Source organism: Notolepis coatsorum (genome assembly GCF_963971535.1).
Source record: "Notolepis coatsorum genome assembly, chromosome: 2".
Classification (NCBI taxonomy): Eukaryota; Metazoa; Chordata; class Actinopteri; order Aulopiformes; family Paralepididae; genus Notolepis; species Notolepis coatsorum.
In genome coordinates, this window is record NC_140166.1 from 193215770 (window position 1) to 193229968 (window position 14199).

General features: G+C 43.8%; 1 pseudogene across 1 annotated transcript in view; it reads left to right on the forward strand.

Annotated features, from left to right (window-relative positions):
* Nucleotides 1-7939: 7939 nt before the first annotated feature.
* The window catches only part of LOC311223667 (Y-box-binding protein 1-like), a 21674-nt pseudogene continuing 15414 nt past the window's right edge, over nt 7940-14199 (forward strand). Inside the window, exon 1 of the transcript in view lies at nt 7940-8114. The product of the transcript in view is annotated as a Y-box-binding protein 1-like (transcript). The remainder of the gene's footprint in view (nt 8115-14199) is intronic.

Here is a 14199-nt window from a genome sequence, read left to right on the forward strand (position 1 = left end):
GGATAATGAAAAAATAGTCCCACTAAATGGCCAGACGCGTCTTATGGCAACATCTACAATTACTTCATTGAGTCTCCAGGTAGACTAATGTTTATATTTAAGTGCAGCGGTCTGTAGCCACTCACATTACCACCGAAGCTCCCCCCTCTGATGGAACAGTCCACATTCATTCGTGCGTCATCTCACGTCGTCCAGACTCCATGGGCAATCTGCGCATGTGCATGGGAAATAGGTGCTTTAAAATGGGCTTTTCTCTGCCGATTTAGTTCTGATCGATTAGGAATGGGTTGCGCCGTGTTCAGGAGATTGAGGCGCATAAACGTCTATTCGATCATGTCTCTAGCACCCCCACAGCCGTATCTGCAACCACTTACATCACGGCTCTCATCCACATTCATTCATTTGCTCCCCCCGCAATCTCCTCCCCGATTTCAATGTAACGCGGAAGTGTAGTGGTCTATAGACATCAGAAAATCGAAAACTTAAAACTATCTAATGGCACTTTTAACCTATTGCTAAACTAACGTATTGATGATAATATACATTCTACATGCTTTTGATTTTAAAATCGCAAATTTTTTGCAACACTATGAAAAATATTGATTTATGACCAGATGCCATTTTGGGGTCGGTACCGACCCCGTCGGGTGGAACAGGTAAAGTCCAAACGTACATGTATTCAAAGCTCAGGGCTCTTAATCAGAATACCACCCTAGAGCTATGTATGTGGTAGAATTACATAATGAATCCCCTGCACTGCTCCCACGAGAGTACTCCATACGCTAATCACGCTTCAAAGAATAATTCGTCATTAAAGGCAATGCATAAATGTTATTTTACTTAGTTAATTTCCCATTCAGTCCTCATTTCCCAGTGATCCTCATTGCCCTGCTTCTTGCCCCTGGCAAGGACTTTCCTTTGCATCCACAGAACTGGTAGTGAATGATTACACCTATGAGATTGGGGTCCTGTCCCTGTGTGTTTCTCAGTGCTATATATAAACTATAGATCACCGAGCTTAACCTTGATAAAGTAATGCAAATTGAAATGCTATATTGGAGATTTACAAGTTGACGTTTCGCTTTCTCCCTCTCCCTCCATCTCCCCCCCTCTCTCTTTCTCTCTTTCTCTCTCTCCCTCTGTCCATCTCTTTCAACTTATCCTCTACCTGTCCACCCATCTATCCATCCATCTATGCATTCATCCATCCATCCATTTATCTATCTCTACAATAGGCCAATCTGCAGAGCTAGAGTCATGGAGCGTCTAATCATGGCACCAAAGGCATTACACAGAGTCAAGGAAGACGGACAGGCAGTGACGGATTGTAACGGGTCTGCCTGGTGGAATAAATAGAGGCATTAGCAGCTCCACAGCTGTCCCACGCTATTTCCGAGGCTTACTGGCCTGAAATGAATGAAATGTGCAGAATGGCAGTGTCCCGGGTCTCGCCACCACCATGATGAATAGCTTATATTCGTCCGTTAAGCATATTAAAGTCAGATTGCATGATGGATAGCAGAACAGAGAACAGGAGGAGAACAGGAAAGGAGCAATGAGGGGAAGGGGTTTAGGATGCAGGGGGAAGCTTTTAGATGAAATATGTAAAGGGAGGAAATTAAATCCGAGACAAAAATATCAAAACCAGTCCCTCCTCTTCATCCCTCCCATCCCATCCCATCCCTCCCACCTCACCTTACCTTCCATTTCTGGTGACTGATGAAGAGAGAGCTCAGGCTATTTTGAATTATTAATATTATGCCCCCTCAGACCCTAGCTCTGCCCTGTCTGGTCTACATACTGGATGCAGTTTTGTTGTGCTATTTTTGGAAGTGGGGGAGCGCACCTACTGTCTGACTATGACTATAGAGTGTAGACAGAGCACCTATGTCCTACTATGACTATAGAGCAGGGCTATTCAACTAAATTGTTCAGGGGGCCACATTGTCAGAAACCCAAGGGGCCAGGGGCCGGACTGCCACGGCGCCTCCCCGTGCTATGAATATATGTACACTTGACACAACACGCAACCACATTTTCACAACTTTTATTTAACTACATTGCAAAAGTAGTATACTTTTCAAAAAAAGTGCTTCATTTATGTGCCACATCTGCAACATCTCCTGCAAAAAGTGCTTCATTTATGACTGTGCAACATCTCCTCTTCAACATTTCAATATAAAAATAAAATAAAAAACAAACAAGTGCATGATGTGCATCTGAACATTCTAACATCAACACTTGAACAAAAAAACACATTTATAGTGCAGCTGAGCTTATGAAAAAGTGCTTCATGTCTGTGCAACAACAGCAAATCACAGCATCTTATTAGCACTTATTGTCCACTCTTAACTCTCAAACATCAGGGGGGTGGGGGGCAGACAGGCCTAGCCTACATACACACATCTAATGAGAGCGATTGCACTTCTTTGACTGGGCAATGGCAGAGAAAGAGGGTTCATAGGAAGTGAGGGCTACCCGCAAACAGTGATGCAAATGCTCATTTGTCAAGGAGGCACGGTTGCTTGTTTTAATGGCATTCATGTGAGAGAAACTGGATTCACAGGTGTATGTTGAGCCAAACATTGTTAGCACAGATATTGCCAGCGTTTTTATTTTGGGGAATGTCTTGACATGAATACACTTTATCCAAAATGTTGTGGTGGATTCATTCTCAAGTGCCTGCTTCAGAGCAGATGATGCTTGCATGTCAATTATTTCAAGTTGCAGGAGACCTTCATCAATGTGAAGTGATGCAAGGAACTCTTGTCCTTTTGTGGAAATAGCAGCTACATTGGCAAATGGGTTGCTCACAAAATGCATCAATTCTCTGGACATGTCAAATTCATCAAATCGACTTGCAAAGTTTTCCCTCAATTTATCAATGAAATCTGTCATTAATTGAGTGACTTTTGGCTCAATTGTGCGTGTTAACGTTGACATGAAAAGAAAAAAGTAATTATTTTTATTTTTTTTATTATTATTATCATGTAATCTTTGGCGGGCCGGTCAGAATCATCCCGCGGGCCGGATCTGGCCCGCGGGCCGCCAGTTGAATAGCCCTGCTATAGAGTGTAGACAGAGCCTATATTTGGTTTATCATTTATATACAAAATGAGGGAGTGCCGTTGATGAGTATGCCTCAGTAGAGGGAAGCTTCACTCCTGTTGAGGTCATTGCTGGATTAAGTACTTCTATTCTATTCACATATGCTTACCACATGTATCTATTGCTATGTCCGCCCATCACAATCACGCAAACTGTCTAACGCCTGTCCCGTCTCCCTGTGAGTGGCTGTCTTGTGGTGATGACCGGAGTGGTGGACGTCCGATGATGATGACCGGGAGGATGCGCCCCTCTCTACGCCACCCCCATACCTCAAATGGATCCGCCATCAGCTCTATTTTCAATCTTTCAAAATGTTCAGTTGCTATTGCATGCACTTATCTGTGTTTCATTACACGTATGTGTGCATGTTTACCAACTGTTTCGCCTGTTTTATTGCAACACTACTATCACCGACATCTAAGAAGGGAGATCCCCCCTTGAACGGCCCTTCTAAGGTTTCTCTCCTCCACATTGCCTGTGGTGCATTTTTTCCTATTGCTAGGTTTTAGTGAGTTTTTCCTTACCTTTGGGTGGAGTATGTCTGGGAGTGTTGCATTCATTTATTTTATTTATTAAAATAAATGTGGACTTCATGGTGTTTTTGTTTTGTCCTTGATTTATTGTGATGTTTCTTCTTGACTTGTTTAAAGAAGACGTGTCCGGCCCATAGGGACATTAACTCAATCAGCGCCAGACCCGAGGAAAGTCGGGTTAACTCGCCAACCGCTCAGCGCCAGACCCGAGTATAGTCGGGTTTTCATTGTTATTTATTTTATTCAATATTTTTATTAATTTCTCTCACATGGACCTCGGGGTTACCATAGGGAATCACTCTGAGATCGCTAGAGTGCAATACCGGCCACATCCAGGTAGGTGGCAGTATCGCCCACCCTTTGAAACCTTTTTTCCACACACAGTGTTACATTCAAATGTCTCCGGGTGCAGTTTTCTAGGTCAGGCGAGTCTAGTGGTTCACTCCATGGCATTGGAACGCGTCCAATGCCCCCCATGCATGTGTTGTGGTGGATTATGTTGGCGACACGATGGACACCAATACTGGAAATCGTGATCAGACAATTGGAATATTCTTTTTGGGGTACCTCCTAGTGAACTATATGACATCAATCCTGCTTTGATCCAACCATGATTTCCATTGATCATTGCGACCATGTCTAACGTACTCCAGAACGTATGCCGTTGGTGACGATCAAAGCATCAAAAAACGACTCCCCCCTTTCATGCATTAATGATGAAACATAATACCTATTATATACATTTGATTTGGAAATTGTAGCGTGTCCAGGTGAGCAACACCAACGCTTTTAGTAAAATGCACGTATTCCTCCATAGCGCCGTTTTATGGAATTAACCAGGATCACTATAAAAACTATACTTATATTCACCACGGTATAACACGCGAACGTATACATGAAAACATTTATTCTTTTTCACATATTGAACGATGGATAGTTGATGTCAAATGAGCCATAGTATTGTATCCATAGCTATAATATAGAATATAGATATTGTAGCACTTGTGTCACTAACAGTAACAGCTGTTCGCCACGGACCAGTTCTAGGTTCGAATGAGGAGAGGAGTGATATACACAGTAAAAGGAATAGTAGACCAGAGACAAGGTTATAACAGTGACCGGTAATCTATTCAGTTTAAACAGCAGCGCTAGAAAGACAATGACGACAACATACAACGAGTAGGTGAGGTAAAGTGAAGTATCCCTTTTAGGTTCTTTCATTAACCATTCCTTCTTTCAGAAAGGTTAGTTCGATATCAAGTTCTAGGTTGATTGGAGCAACACATTCGGTTCAGTTCGACTCCTTCTCTCAAGAAGGTTAGTTTGGTATCAGGTTCTAGGTTGATTGGATCAACACATTTGGTTCGGTTCAGACGTCTCTAAAAGCTAGGTTTAAGGTTGGACATTAGATGTATCCCTTTTTCGTGAGTAACACGTTATCTTTTCTTCTGCAATTGCAGATCAGTAAACTCTATATCAGTTTATCATTTCAGTAAACTCTATATCAGTTTATCATTTCAGTTCGGTAGGTAAGTATTTAAACATATTAATTTAAACCTTTAAGTGTGCAGGGAATGCAAGTACCTTATTAGGTGCAATGACCCTTTAAACTCTTCCTTTGCAGGTGTAATACCAACAAAGTACCAATGGAAATATTCAAGGTTATAGGAATGCAAGTACCTTATTAGGTGAAATGGCCCTTTAAACTATCTTTCTTTACAGGAGAACCATCAGCGATTCAACTATAATCAATATGTTATCAATGAGATTCAAGTATCTTACTGGGTGCATTGACCCTTTAACTCTCCCTCTTTACAGGAGAACATCAGTGGTTCAGGTATCTTATTGCAGGGGTTCCCAAACTTAAGGCGTCAGAGAGCCGCGGCCCAATGCACATCGTCTGGCTTTTTTTTTTTTTTTTTTGCCAGACGACCGATTTTTTAAGCCAAATATCACTTCAATCCTATTAAGTTAGTTCAAGTTAGTTATTCATTTATATGTGCTATTTATGAGAGGGCTAACTTGTTGCAAAATAATAATGATAATAATAATAGCCTCATTAAAATACTATTGTTGCTTCGGTTGTTTTCAGCGTTTTATGTGCATAATCTGTTATTTAGTTTGAAATGTTCGTTGAAATAAGTAGATTTTTCGTTTTTGTTTATTTATTAAGTTAATATAAAACCATATAGTCACATTTTAGAATACAATAGAATAGAATTTTAGAATACAACTAGAAACACTGTCCTGGCCTGCTTCTAAGTTCAGTGGCCTGAAAAAAAAAATTTAAATAAAAAAATAAAAAAATTAAAAATTAAAAATTAAAAAAATATTTTTTTTTATTTTTTTTTATTATTTTTTTATTTTTTTTAAATCATCTCGCGGCCCACCCGTGGCTGCTCGCGGCCCACATTTGGGTCGCGACCCCGACTTTGGGAACCACTGGTTTAGAGGACTAGAATTAGCCCACGCTAGCTAGAAATTAGCTAGGCACTGGAGCTGTCCCACATGCTTTCTCTCTCTCTCTCTCTCTCTCTCTCTCTCTCTCTCTCTCTCTCTCTCTCTCTCTCTCTCTCTCTCTTTCTATCCCGCTCTCTGTTAAATGTAAATATAAATCTATTCCTTTGGGTTTCACTATGGCCACGGTTTAGCAAATTCCTAGTAAGGCTAAGATCGGCCATATATACGTATATATAAATGCACTTTCGATGCACATTGATTAAAGGTTCAAACGAACTTGAGCTGGAACACAAATATGAGTGACACAGAGGTGTTGAGGTATTGCTGTGCACTATAGAATAGTGGATATGACTGATGATAAACAAATGATGATTAAGGTAACAGCTATTGATGATGTAAGGAATTCTTTGACAGACAATTAGAATGACAGTGTTATTAAAAGAAGACAGATACGATGTTCTCTTCCAATATGCCTAGACTGAGGTTAACAGGAGATTGCTCCCTTTTCACGTGTTTATATTTAAGACACCAAATATGCATAAAGACATAATTAATTACAATGTACAGTATATATTGCTGGATAACTACATTTAAAAGGAAAATGCTATTGAAGTGAACCAGGGTATCCTAAAAGGGTAGAATGTGTACTGTAATGATGAATATGCTTTTGAATTGATGACAAGAACGGAACTATAATGGAATGTATTCAAAGTAATGTAAAATAATTGAACTAAGTGATGGTATAATGTTATAATGATTGATTGAAGTGACCCAGCAATTATCAAATCTCTTAACTCTGAATATACCTGTACACCCCTCTGTATTACTGTTGAATGATGTTTTTGAGTTTGCAGTCCCTATACAGCTAAAGAGATTGGTTTTATCTGGTATCACAGCGGCTAAAAAGCTGATAGCATCACGATGGTTTCAACCGGAAAAAATGTGCCGGAAGGTCTGGATTCTTACATATCTCGATGTGATTTATCTAGAAATATCTACAGCAAGAATTTTGGGTCTCAGTGAATCCAAAATTACAATGTGGATAGAAGTGGTGGAGAGAATAAAAGCTAGCATATGAATTGTAGTGCCTGGTTAGGAGCGAATGATAATGGATGGATTATCCAAGAGGGGGCCCGGGGGGGGGGGGGGGGGGGGGGGGGAGCGAGCGAGAGCATATGTGTGTAGGGTATTAGATAGCAAGTATTAGGTGTATATCTTGTATATTAAATTTATTTAAATGGTGATTTCATTGGATGTGCACTGTTAATTAATGCTTGTATATCTAATTTTATGTTGTTATGTTTATGTGTATGTGTTTGTTTAAAAAATAATAATAAAAAAAAAATGATTGATTGAAGATTCTTATGAATAAATGAGTGGTGTTGTAATAAACAACTGAGAGGATTCAGAACCAGTAACACCATGTCCGCGCCTCCTTTTGTCCATGACTAACTACAACCTGTTTTATAGGTTGAACATATATCTGCTATCAGGTGCCATATCCTGGTACCTGTAACAGTTTATTGGGGGCTCGGGCGGTATCAGCGCCACCTGCTGGCTGGGAGCTGATCCAGAGATCTTGACACTTGGACCAACCGCGACCCGATGAACCAGGAAGCAACGCCCGGTGTAAAGGTCCGCCGAATGAGGGACTGATCTACGCAGTATCGACAGCAGTGAAGTGCCTCATCTGATGCCAGATGACAACGAGAGCTGTGTCCACTACTCCACCTGACGAGAAGGAAGGCCGGTGTCGTGTAGAGGAGAACCACCCACCACGGAAAGTCGCTACAGTGATCCTGAACTGAGAACCAAGTGCGAGGAATCGGGAAGCAGCCATGGGAGACAGTGAGAGGAAAAGCTTGGTGTGGGACATCAAGAAGAGCCTGCTCACTCTACCTGCGGATGAACTGTTTCGAATCGCCGAGGCAGGACAGGAGGCGTCTGACCGATCCCACCTTACCGTAGATGACGCAGAGGGGTGCTTCAACTTTATCAACGACTACCTGTACAGTAAGGTTTTACTGGAGTTAGAGGATACAGGGTTGGCTTATTTATTGCAGATAAAAGATGTAACTGATGGGCTTATGCAGAGTAAGGTGGTGGGTCCAGAAGAGGGTATAACCGAGGGCCTACGGTCCACCAGTCAAAGTGATGCAGTACCAGTCGACCCAAATAGTGACTTTTATGATGTAAGTGAAACAATGGAGAGTGTGCCCACTTCCAATGCGAAATTACAGCAAATGCTGACTAGCTATGAAAAATTAAGCAACCAGGTTTTACAGTACCTGCCCACACATGTCTCACCAAGTGTGCCACCACCCACAGCTCAGGCTGTACCATTGAATGAGAGTGTACCAGACACCAAAAGTAGACAGGAACCACCTGGTGTGTCGCCAGATAAACTAGTCTCTTTAAGAGAACTGTCTTACCTTCACCGCAGGGAGTTTAAGCTCCAGGGAGGTCAGATATGAGACCAGGGTTCAGACATTAGTTACAACAGTGTCTGCAGACAGATCGACGAAGGTCTGACGGAACAATTCAGCGATGCAGAGGTTGTTAGAGCAGTCTTGAGAGTGATCAAAGCTGGCAACTTTAAGGATATGTTAATGGTAAAAGACGATTTAACTATCGATGAGCTGAAGGGTTTTCTCCATTCTCACCTCGGTGAACAAAGTAAGACAGAGTTGTTTCAAGAACTTATGTGCACTAAGCAAAAGGATAGTGAAACACTGCAACAGTTTTTATATAGAGTCATAGGACTCAAACAGAAGATTTTACTAGCATCAAAATATGCTGATACTGACGTTAAGTACAACGAACTGTGTAGCAAGGTTTAGGACACAAACATGATGACATTCGTAGGGAACTCAAACCCTTACTTGAAGACAGAGTACCTGATGAGGCCATTCTCAGACAGATGAAAAAGGTAATGAGCGATGAGAGTGAAAGACAGCGACGGTTAGGGCCTACCAACCACAATAGACCCCCCCCATGTACATAGCGCAGATGCTGAGGTGAAGGGAGCACAGTGTCCCCCCCGCATTAGGAAAGAAACCTACACCAGACCTAATCCAACTCCAACAGTTAACAGAAAAGGTTGAAAAGCTTGCTAATCTTATTGAGTTCATGCAACAGTCTAACTATCCCCAAGAGTCAGAACAACAGCCACCGGTCAGAACAGGGAAGATAAATAGGCAGAGAGACAAGCCATATGGCTGTGGTAAATGTGTTGAACAGAAGCTGCCCAATTGTCCTCACTGTTTCCACTGTGGTAAGGAAGACCACAGGGAGGTGGGCTGCCTGAAGGGACAAACATTGACCGGTTCCCCTTTACTGTCCCAAACTGACACCCGTCGTACTAGTGAGCCTGAGAAGGAAAGAGTAAGAGCGGAGAAGACTGCACCTAGAACAAGAACCAAGGTGACACCCCTGATTTACCGTACACCAAGAGTGAATGCCTCGCCAAGCTCGTAGGGAGAAGAGCTCTCACCCATTGTAACCTAACGGTTTAGCAGTCCAAGCCCTGCTTGATACAGGGGCCCAAGTAAGCATGCTGAGAGGATTGAACGGGGAGCGGGCTGCTCGCGGCAGAATGACGACGGCTTGTATTATGCAAGCCGAATACATCCAAAATGGCCGATCCCTCGGCCGCCAAGGCTGTCGGCCTTGTGGAGCCCCGTTGACTCTCCGCCCAGGGTACCACTGGCGGGGGAAACATGGCCGCCTGTCGAGGGCCTCGCCACAGTCGTTGACGAGGCCGTGCTCCAACCTCTGGCTGCACAGCGTGAGGCGGTGTTGGACCCAGATCAACAACCGCCTGCGCCTCCACAGAACGACCAAAAAGTCCGTCCGTGGAAAAAGGAGTCGTGAGGAGAGTAAACCTATCCTCTTCCCCAAGAGGAGAGTGCTCCAACCAGACATGCCTAACAACAAACGTTGATAGCATCCTAATCCTCCCCGCAGTTATAGCTTGCGACTGAGTCAAGATCTCTATAACACCACAAACATGCAACATGTTTACAATGTCGGCTGGACCCATAGACCCACTCCCCGACGCCAATGTGGATAGGAAAATAGCCAGCTGAGCCATAACACTGGCCGCCGCTACAAACCATCCTGCAGCAGTATACCACTCATCCGTCCATACTGCCACCCTCCGAGCCGATTCGCTCTCAAGCATCGGCCGGGTGGGACATCGTTCATCCCCGCCGGGACACAGGATCAAAGCTACCTGGCTACGTAGCCACGGTACACCCGGCCTGCACCCTGTTGTTAGCCCTTTTACCCGTAAAAAAGGTAAATAAGACTCAGCGAAACCCACCACATTAGCAACCGACTGCCCTTCATCAATGAACCGGGCAAGAGGAGGGAAAAGTGGCAACGTCCCACCGCGGGGAATATTAGAACAACGACCCATTTCAGCATCAACATTAGCATTAGCAGTAGCATTAGTAGCATTAGTGTAAGCAGCATGCTCCAGGACAGCCAGGAAATCGTCCACTGCAGTGGAACGTTCACCAAGCCACCTCGCCCCTGGCGCCGAAACACACTCCACAGCATTACTAACACCAACATCAATGCCTGATGACACAGGGCCTACCTGTGTACAAGCCGGCTCGATAGACCTTGCACGCTGCTCCTTGTCCTGCTGCCACCAGACGAGGAAACATCAGAATAGGCCCGACGTGTCGCTGAAACATGCCCCGAAGATTCCAGGGGTAAGCAAACCTCCGGTAAGCATTCAACATTACGCAATTTCTCTAATCTTTTCATAACAACTAGTTACATAAGGCGCCTTGCGACTGATTTATGATGGAAACGAAAATAGAGGAAGAGTGTTTGGTGACCATGCCGAGTATCTTATAGAGCACGCCTCTATAGGGCGGGGCCCGGCAGGTGATGGGCGTATTTTTGTTTTCGTTGATGGAGTACAATAGGTACATGAGATGAGGTATATCTCGATAGGCTTAAGAGCGGGACGCGATGGCCAAGTACGATAATATAACTCATGACATGACTCCCCAGGTCTGTATTAACCTCGTTCCAAGCTTTATCTCGAGGTCTGTGCACTCCACTGTAGAAGTGTAGCCATTGGTTCACAGATACTTCACTCAAACATCCAAGTTCAAGTTCTTTATTTGTCAAATACACAACAATCCAGAGCTCAGACACACACACACACACACACACACACACACACACACACACACACACACACACACACACACACACACACACACACACACACACACACACACACACACACACACACACACACACACACACACACACACACACACACACACACACACACACACACACAATTAATTAAAACCCTTTATTTTATCTATGTAAATAAAAGTAAACACAAATCCCACCACTAATTGTTTTGGTCCAATATAAGGTTTAGTCTCCTCTGTCTAATGCCAGTCCAGTCCAGCATGAGGCCTTAATGGTGGGGCAGCACGCTTGGCTTTGATAGGCCACTCGTTTGCTTTGTAATCGTTACGTGTGCGCGGGGACGACTGGAACACAACAGTCAATAGCCACCCAAGGCAAGAAAGAGAGAGAGAGAGAGAGAGAGAGAGAGAGAGAGAGAGAGAGAGAGAGAGAGAGAGAGAGAAGGGGAGTTCTGAGGATCATTTCATCTTGCTATCAGACTTTGTAGATAGTTCTTGTTGTCGAGCGGCATCCGTTATTGATGTGGAGTCTGTACGGTGGATCGACTACTAGTCGCTCTGCAAACTGAGAGAGAAAGAGCGAGAGGGAGAGAGAGAGAGCCAGAGAGAGAGACAGAGAGAGAGCAGTGTTACAGAAGTATGGCCATTCAAGTTCTGTGTGAGAGAGAAGAAAGCGAAAGTGAGTGCGTTCAAGAGAGGGGGGGGGGGGCAGAGAGAATAAAGAAAGAGAAAGAGCCTGCTCTATAGAAGTTCTTGTGCTTTATTCATCAACACTCACACACACACACACACACACACACACACACACACACACACACACACACACACACACACACACACACACACACACACACACAGCAGGAACTTCAGTGTTACTGCTATCAAAGGCTTTTTTCCAATCAGAACAACCCCTGTCAGCTAAATTAACAAAACTCACTGGACCCCATTCTGTCACATCAAAGGAGGTCTTTTCCCTCTTGTATCTGGTGAAAGTGTCTGGTTAGAGCTGGGGTCATTCTGTCCTACATTACCAAAGCACAACTCTGTCACAAGTAGCGCTTTTCCACTATAGCGGTCCCCTCACACTAGGTAATCCTTAATTTCTAAAGTGGTAGTAATTACAAAGAAAATGTCATTTAATTAGTTAACTGTCATCAGGAGCTTAGTTAAATAATTGCTTTTCACTGGCCGGACGTGATGTCTGCGTGATGCGTGAACGTTTCATGCCAGGCTTGATGTTGAGTGGTGAAGGGATGGTTTGGTGAAGTGGACCCACACATGTAATTTCCTGGATGGTTGCTCTCTTCTATCGCTAGAGAAGCCTGCCCCCCCCCCCCCCCCCCCCCCCCCCCACCTCTGGGGGCACATATTCAGAGCTTGATTGGCATGAAGGGCTCAATCACTCAATCAATCAATCAATCAATCAATCAATCAATCAATCAATCAATCAATCAATCAATCAAAATACTGGTATCTCTAGTAGTGTGAGTAGTGTATATACATGTAGTACAATGCCAAGCAGTAGGTGGCGATGTAGTTCAAACATGAAGGCCATTTTCAACCAATCAGAAAGTTGAACGCGTCACTACACTTCCTGCTCAAAAACAACAAAGCCACCATCTTTAAATACCTCGCGTGAGCCATTTAGCAACATAGCATTTATTTTTCTGCAATAAACTAAAACGGATACATTCACTGTGTGTTCTGCTCATTTGTTGATGAAACAAAGAAAAACATCAACACAAGTTACCACCAAGAGCGGAGAGTTTAGTCACAAAAGATCGCAGATTTTGTTAGCTTACGTGCTACGTGATTGGGATGTGCCATTTATAATAGTTGTTTTATTTTACATGGAGTTTTCACATTCGCCGAAAATGCTTGCTTGTGATTGGTAACAGCCCCCGACAGCGGTCATTATTTTCAATAATGACGCTGTTTTTTCAATAATGATCCGCTCAGTGCGCAGCTGTTGGCAATCAAGCCACTGACACTGTTTCAGTGCAATTCAGTGCTGCGGCGATGACAGGGGCGGTTTAGCGACGAGGGAGCAGACACAGCGGAGCCTGAACAGAGGCTGCTGCCCGCGATAATAATAATCACTTTATTTGGGCTGACAGAGCCACAGAACAACTGCGATTTGTCAAATGAATTAGGAATATTGTTAGTAAGTTAGCCATGTATAAGGGGATAATGTATAGCCTACTCGGTCATTGTCGCAAAATAATTGACCTTCACTACGTTTAAAACACCCGGCGCGGCGCCTCGGTATTTTAAACTCCGTGTCGGTCAATTATTTTGCGACAATGACCTCGTAAGCCATACATTATCCCTTACATAGCATTGTGGCTAGCGTTACTTAACCTAGTAACATTAATGCTAGTAGAATGAATGGATGAAAACGTTATTTAAAGATTGCAGAATGGGGTACAATACAATACGGCTCAATACAAACAATTGTTAAGGGGATGCAGACTGTTGTAGTTTGGATGGGTTCTTATTTTTTTTTTTTTTTTTTATTGATCTTTTTCCCCTCCATTTTCCTCAGATTTTTCTCCCATCCCAATGTTAGTCGTATGCCAATTCCAGTCCCTTCCTGGTCGCTGCGCACTTACCCCCCACAGTCAGATCATCTGGGAGAGTGGAGGCTACCACGTGCTTTCTCCGACACACGTCCAGCCAATCACCGCTTCTTTTCACCTGGCAGCGCTGATTCTCATCGAGAGGGCGTAGCGTGTGGGAGGATCACACTATCCCCCTCAAGTCCTATCCGCGCTTAGCAGGCGCCCCGACCGAACTGTAGGAGTCGCTGTTTACAACGACCCGGACCCACCCCGCCAGCTTCTCCCACCCTCTAATACAGCCAATTGTATTAGTGCAGACGGCCAGCCAAGCTGGTGACAACCCGGAGCTGTGAG